This window comes from Cupressus sempervirens, chromosome 3 (genome assembly GCF_028749045.1).
Source record: "Cupressus sempervirens isolate cs-2001-9-10 chromosome 3, ASM2874904v1, whole genome shotgun sequence".
Taxonomy (NCBI): Eukaryota; Viridiplantae; Streptophyta; class Pinopsida; order Cupressales; family Cupressaceae; genus Cupressus; species Cupressus sempervirens.
The window spans coordinates 1,115,340,096-1,115,347,465 of NC_143120.1; the positions used below are offsets into that span (position 1 = coordinate 1,115,340,096).

General features: G+C 33.4%; 1 long non-coding RNA gene across 3 annotated transcripts; it reads right to left on the reverse strand.

Annotated features, from left to right (window-relative positions):
- Positions 1 to 441: 441 nt before the first annotated feature.
- Positions 442 to 6,475, reverse strand: LOC149570696 (uncharacterized). Of its 3 annotated transcripts, none has more exons than XR_016363014.1 (2): positions 6,206 to 6,475; positions 442 to 915 (listed from the first exon to the last, which is right to left on the reverse strand). It is a non-coding gene; the product is annotated as an uncharacterized LOC149570696 (long non-coding RNA). The 3 variants fall into 3 exon arrangements; XR_016363016.1 differs by having other exon boundaries at positions 6,203 to 6,475; XR_016363015.1 differs by having other exon boundaries at positions 5,954 to 6,475.
- Positions 6,476 to 7,370: the final 895 nt, after the last annotated feature.

Consider the following 7,370-nt stretch of genomic DNA (forward strand, 5'->3'; position numbering starts at 1 on the left):
CGTGGTACTCTTCCTAGAATTCGCCTCCAATTGAGTGAAAATAGAAGCAAGACAATAAAATATGTCTCAATAAAGTTTTAGAATTGCAAATTCTTGATGATCATAGGAGTTATCAAAAGCTGCTTTACAACAGAGTCTCCAGATGTGCAATATGATAGTTTGTCAAACACTTTCAACAATGACATTGTTTTGAAACCCAACTCCAAGTAAAGCCTCCTTCCAGTTTGACGCTCCACGGTTTTACTTAAGTTTGAATATATGAATTATCAATATTGGTATATTTATGTGTTATATGGTTTTTAGTATACTAATGTATTACATAGTTTTTTTATAGAAGATATATATATATATATATAATTGTTCTAATAAATTACTTAATTTTTTTCAAATTTTCAAATTTGTTTAATTTATAAATATTTGACTGTTTTGAATAAGGTAATGTTTAATATATGAGAATATATTGAATTTTTTCTATTAGATATAGAGAAATCAAAAAAAATAAAGTTAGACAGTTTTACGAGATTCACATAAGAGGCATAGCCCCAAACCATAACAACAACAACAGAGGAGCAGCAAGAAAGTATCAGATACACCTTAAAACCAAAAAGCGCAAGGCTAGTGCCATGTATCATAGTATAAATCTACCCAAGCAATCCAACTGAGTGGGCCTTCCATCCAAGCAATACTCTTCTGCTCTTGAATCTAGGACATCATAAAGATTTCCTCCTTTCTAGCATTATGGCTCCTCTTAATAGCTTGGTTCAGCTTCCAACATGTGTGCTCAAATAACTACAGATTGTCCATAGTCCTTTGCCACTGATACCCATACTTAAGTTCATGAAAAAAGAAGGTCGCCTACCCATCTTTAGGGAATCTTCTTAATTTGTCCTTCTCAATTATCATGGTGGTTTGCACCTGCAAAAAGATTTTGATAAAAGTGAGTTTTTGAAAAAATTTAATAAGAACCCTTGGCTTATCTTGGTACTTTTCCTCATTCTTGCATTTCCAAATTTGCCATAGAATGTTAGAGGACAGCATATTCCAAAAATAATTAACATCCTTACTAAGCCCATTAATGTGACCAGTAATAATATTGATAATGCTCACACTAATGGGATAGTAAATACCAAATAAATTCCAAATCTCTTTAGCAAAAAGGCAATCAAATAAAATGTGTCTACTAGTTTCAGGTAACCTACAAATTTTACAAACATCAGATTGTTGAATATCTCTTCTAATAGGAAGTCTATCAATTAAAGCCAGCCATTTAAAACATTGAATTTTTGGTTCAACAAGACTTTTCCAAATACAGTCCAGCAGCTTAAACCAAGCTTTACAATCAAAAGAATAGTACTAGATCTTATTCAAATGAACAATAATATCCTCATTATGATCAATAACCTTGTAAATGTTTTTAGCTTTAAGCTTATCCAAAACAGTACCATCGGGCCATTTACATTTAAGATGCCTATAAGAGTCCACATGACAAATGGAAGGCAAGTCTTTAGAAGCTTGCAAGATAAGATTATAAGTCTTCTTTTGGGATTGAGGAAGATTAAATTTATTCTTGAGATCATCCCAAGGAATAAGAACATCGTGCTCAAATAAATTAGCAAACTGAGTAATACCAGCTTTAGCCCATTACTTGGCTGAACTTCCCTAGTAGAGGGCTAGGGGTTTATTAGTCACACTCAAATTCTGCCAAATGGACCTCTCACCATGAATTTGATTATCATTATAAAAATCCTTATTAGTGATAAACTTTCGGACATGATCCCAGGCACGCTAGATAGACTTAAAAATGACAGAACCTTGGACAATAACCAAAAATTTACGAATAATAAGGTCACAGAAAGGGAGGTTCTTCCAAGACTTAGCCTCCTTGGGACAACCTCTCTCAATGTTATGTCTAACAAGCACTTTTCAAGGACTATCACCTTCCAAATCCTGAAAGATCCATTTGGCAAAAAGAGCGATGCCTTGCAATTTGAGGTCCTTAATCCCTAGCCCACCCAAAGATTTAATAGTATAACACCATTCCCAATTGATAGCATGGGATTTTCTTTTGCCCTTGCCATCAGACCAGAGAAAATGCCTGATGGCTTTTTGAATTTCAAGGATCTAATAGTTATTAAACATCCATGTAGAAGAGTAATAAATACTATAGGAAGACAAAATCTTTTGACAAACTTGAATTCTCCCAGCAAGAGATAAAGCTCTATTATGCCATTTATTAAATTTATTCTCAATCTTAGCCTTAACCCAAGTCCACATGTCCTTAAGAGAAGGATCAATAGAGTAAGGGATTCCAAGATACTTGACAACTTTTTTTGGGCCTCCCCATTGAAAATTTAATTGAGAAAACCAATGAGGAGGCTTATCCTCCCAACCCAAACAGATAGACTTAGCCTAAGAGATTTTAGCACTCGAGATAGCACAAAATAAATCCAACTTGACTTGCAAATTTTTAAAATTGTACTCAGTGAGCTCAAGAAAAATAGCAGTATCATCCGCAAAGTGACTGTTTAAGAGTTCTTCATTATTAGGAAGGTATAGACCTCTAATATCCAAAGAAATAGAAGTATCTCTAAGAATATAAAATAAGGCTTCAACAGCAATAACAAAGAGAGCAGGGGCCAAAGGGCAACCTTGCCTAATGGATCAACCAAGAGGGAAAGGATTAGAGAGAGATCCATTGATCTCAATTTGAGCACAAGCATCCTTGAGCAAAGTTTGAACAACGTTAAAAAAATAAGGAGGAAAATCAAAAGATTGTAACATCATAATGATGAATTGCCACTCCACCCTATCATAGGCTTTTTCAAAATCAAGGAGAAGCAAAGCGACATTCTGATGGGAATTTTTAGCCTAATCCATGGCTTCCCAAGCAGTAATAAGATTCTCCATAATGTATCTTCCCTTAATAAAACCAGTTTGAGTAATACTAACAAACTTAGGGAGAATATGAACCAGTCTAAGAGCAAGCACTTTAGCTAAAATTCTATAAGAGACATTAAGGAGAGTGATCAGTCTCCAATTTTTTATCAGAGTCTTATCCCCTTCCTTTAGAAGGAGTTTAATAAAACCCCTATTAATTTTTAGACCGAGGGAGCCAGAAGATATAGCCTCATTATAAAGATCAATCATGTCTTTGCTAATGCAACTAAGATTGGCCGTATAGAATTCAATAGGAAGCCCATCAGGCCCGGGGGCTTTATCTCCTTGAGGGCTTTAATGGCCCCTTCAATCTCATCAATAGATATCGAGGTAGAAAGAAGCATAACATCATCAACATCCAGCTTTGTGGGAAAAAGGGGCCTACAATTAGCTCTAAACTCATCAGCCTCCTTAGAGTCTTCAGAGGAGAGAAGCTGCCTATAATAATCAGCAAAGGCCGAAGAGATGCTTTCAGGATCCGTGACTTCCTGATTATTAATGACAAGCCTATCTATAGATTCTTTAACTTTCTTTTGTTTAAGAAGACTAAAGAAAAACTTGGAATGGTGATCCCCATGTTGGAGCCAGTTAGCCCTAGAATGGATTTTAACTCCTTGGATTTTGGATTGTTGGTGTTTACTCAGGGCATCTTTTGAAGCAAACACCTGGTTTAGGAGATCCGGATTGGAAGGGTTGGTCTGAACCTCAAATTCAGCTTCCTGAAGATTAGAACATAGAAGCTTTTCATTAAATCTAAAGTCTTTGGCGTACTTTTGACCAATGGTCTGAATAAACCTTTTCCAAGTTGGAAGAGTAGCCTTCCATTTATCAATCATAGAACAATCTTTAAGATTATAAAACTTGATGTTTCTAATGATATGAATGGCACAAAGAACATCATCATCCTAAAGAAGCTTAGTGTTTAAGAAGAATTTGGTATAGGCAGACTTCTGACGAGCAGGCTCAGAATTAACACTAATCTTGGTGAAGATAGGATGATGATCAGACAAAGTGGTAGCAGTAACCTTGATGATGATAATATTATTATCAAGGAGAAAAGAAAAGAAGTCCTTATTACCATAAAAGCGGTCTAATCTGGAGTAGATCCTAGAATGACCTTGCTGAAAATTGCACCAAATGTGCCAAATTTTAGGATGAGTATCCTTCGAGTTAGCAAGAGGATCAAAAAAATTTTTAGCCTTAGTAAAGTTAGACCAATGCACATACTCTTGATCTTTCCAGCTAAAAGGGTTGCCACCAGATTTGTGAATTTGCGATTCAACCATATTAAAATCCCCTCCAAAAAACTAGGGTATATCAAGAAGAGTAGACAGCCAGTTCTAGAGAGAGATTCTAGCTTTAACATCATTGGGAGCATAAATGGAACAAAAACCAAAATGTTTATTATTGATATTAATAATAAACCAAACCACCCTGTTACAAGAAGAAACATCATTATCAGAAATGAGAGAACCCCATTTAGGATTGATAAGAACAACAATTCCCCCTTTACCCCTTATATGATTAGAGTAGAACTTAATAGAATCCTTCCATATGAAATTAAGGTTGGTTTCAAGAGTAAGACCAGTAGCTTTTATCTCTTGCAGCATGAATAAATGAATATTACCAAACGAATTTAAAACTCGCTTAATGACATACTTTCTATCAGAAGACTCGAGTCCCCTAACATTCCAAGAAAGGCAATTCATTGAGAAAAATTAAAAGGAGTTTGGTATGCACTTTCATTAACCATTAAGGGACTACTAGACGTACCCCCATCTAACTTGCTAGCAGATTTTTTTTGACCCTGGTGGCCTTCCACGTCTCCTCATAGACATAGAATCCATCCTAGAGGAGACATCACATTCATAAGACTCCATATCCATATTAACTTCATTCAGATTCGACTTAGAAGCTAGAATAATTTCAAAAATATAACCTTCATCAATTTCCTTAAAGACTTTTGGTGGTAATTTAGGGGTGATCAAATCAGATTTGATAGTTCTAGAATTTGGAGCAGGACATTGGCTCAAGTCAACACTTGGAGGAGGAATAACGGGTTGAGAAGATGGAGGCAAATCTTTGTGGTTATTGAGCTTAGGGTGACCCGAAATATTCTTTTTCCTTTTCTTCTTGTTACTAACCAAAGTAAAACCTTCATCACTTTCAAGCCCTGACATTGCCTCAGGAGGCGGGTTACTTTGTATAATGGTATTAGGATCAACCTGGGAGTTAATTCTGTTGTCAAAAATGTTTTTAGCAGATAAACCAGCAGATGATTGAACAATAGTACGGTTAATTGGAGGATTGGACTTGGGGGAAGGGTTAGGGCTATTGGAAGGTTTAGAATAGGTTTTGTTACTGATAGGGAAATCCTTCCTACAATGACCTTCCTTCCTACACAAAAAACAGGCATTCAATCCTCCTAAGATTTCAATGGGGCAAACAAAATTTTCATTTATCAATTTAATATTAATTTCATTAGGTATTTCCTTGCTTGGAAGAATTGAAATAAGAACCCTAGCATCCATGTGAGGGAACAATCTAACAATTTCATCCATCTAGATAGTTTTGCCAAAGTTTTTCAATAAATGAGGAAGGAAACGCCAAAGAAACAGGGGGACATTTTAAACCAAAATCCACCTAGGAGCCAAAAGAGCTAAGACTTCCTCATGCACGACTTCAGGGGTCCATGCCAGAGCATGGAAGGAGGTCGAGCCAATTGTCCAATATTGCCTATTTAAGACCTCTTGTTGGGCCTCATGATTAGCAAAGAATATAACAAATAAACCCTTTTGAATTTGTCTGCAAAATGAAATATTAAACCCTAATTTGACATTCCAAATTTTTTGAAACTAGTCATCCAAAAATTTGCGAGGCGGGAACTTATCAATTTCAACAAAAGCAAAGAATATAGCAATATCTTTAAGCCTATTTTTTTCCTTAACAATCTCGGCTAACATTTCAGAATTCAGAGTCAAGGAAACCAGAGCTGAGGAAGCCAAAGGGGTCTTACCTTGGAGGGTGCCCTCATCATTCCGTGGACTGACTAAAAACCTAGCTTCAGCATCAACCTTACCAGTTGCACTCTCAACTACCTCCAAAAATGACTTAGGTTTGAGAGAAATGACAAGATCCGAACGAGAGTCACCATTATTAATGGCATGGTTCCTCGCTGTTGGGGAATTAAATGATAGAGCAGAAGGATCGAAAGATGTACCTGAGCAATGATTTGAATTAAATGGGGGAATGGTTGAGGATATACCACCTGCTAATGTCGCATGCGTGGGGACCTCCAGCTGTCCACCGCCATTGACATTTCCACTGGACGTTGCCACCTTGCCGGCGGGATCAGCCTTGAAACCCTAAACACGATACCAGAAAAGCTATGACAACAGATCGCAAGCGAAAAAAGGCAAAAAGTTCGCTCTGGAAGTTCGTCGGTTAATCACTTTCATAACCCAACATTTAACTAAAATATAATCTCAATATTAAAGAAAAAATCTTATTTCAACCTAACCATATAAACCAAACTAAAAAGAAAAATTAAGTAAACCTTGTCCCTAAACCAAATAGAACCTCCAATATATTGAATTTGATCAATTCATTTTGCTATATAAAGCTATTTACATTTTATTATCACAATCATGTTGAAAGTAAAGTTCAATTTTTTTTTAAAAAGATTATCAAAATAACATTTATTGATTTATTTTATTATGATTATTTGAAAAATCAAAAGATTATAATGAATTAATCATTAATTTTTCTTGTTTTAATAAAATTAGGTATTATAATACTTATTTTTTCCTTAAAAAATCTCAATAAATATATACTACTTCAAAAAAATGATGCCATAATAAACTAGCCAAATTTATAATAATAATAATAACATTTAAGTTTTAAATATATTTCATTCAATACATTTTTTCATTATTTTTTATTGTTTTAAATGATTTATTTTAAATTTTTATTTATTAGATTATAAAAATAAAATGATAAATTTATTAAAAAATAAAACATATAAATTTTTTCTAATATTAAAATTTATATTTATCTTATAGTTTTTTTATAATATATATAATATATAATTAAAGAGTTTTAAGTTATTATATTAGAAAACATCATATATATATATATATATATATATATATATATATATATATATATATATATAAATTAATTTTTTTAAAACTATTTATTTTTTAAATTATATATTTAACAATCTTAATGGATAATTCTTTTAATTAATTATTTGTATTAACAGTTTTTTTTCATATATTGTCATCATTATTTTGATTATTTTAAAGTCACAAGAAAGAAATAAATTGGATAATGTTATATCATAATAGCTTATTTTATAAAATTTAATATATCATATATTATACAATTGGATAATGTTATATCATAATAGCTTATTTTATAAAATTTAATAT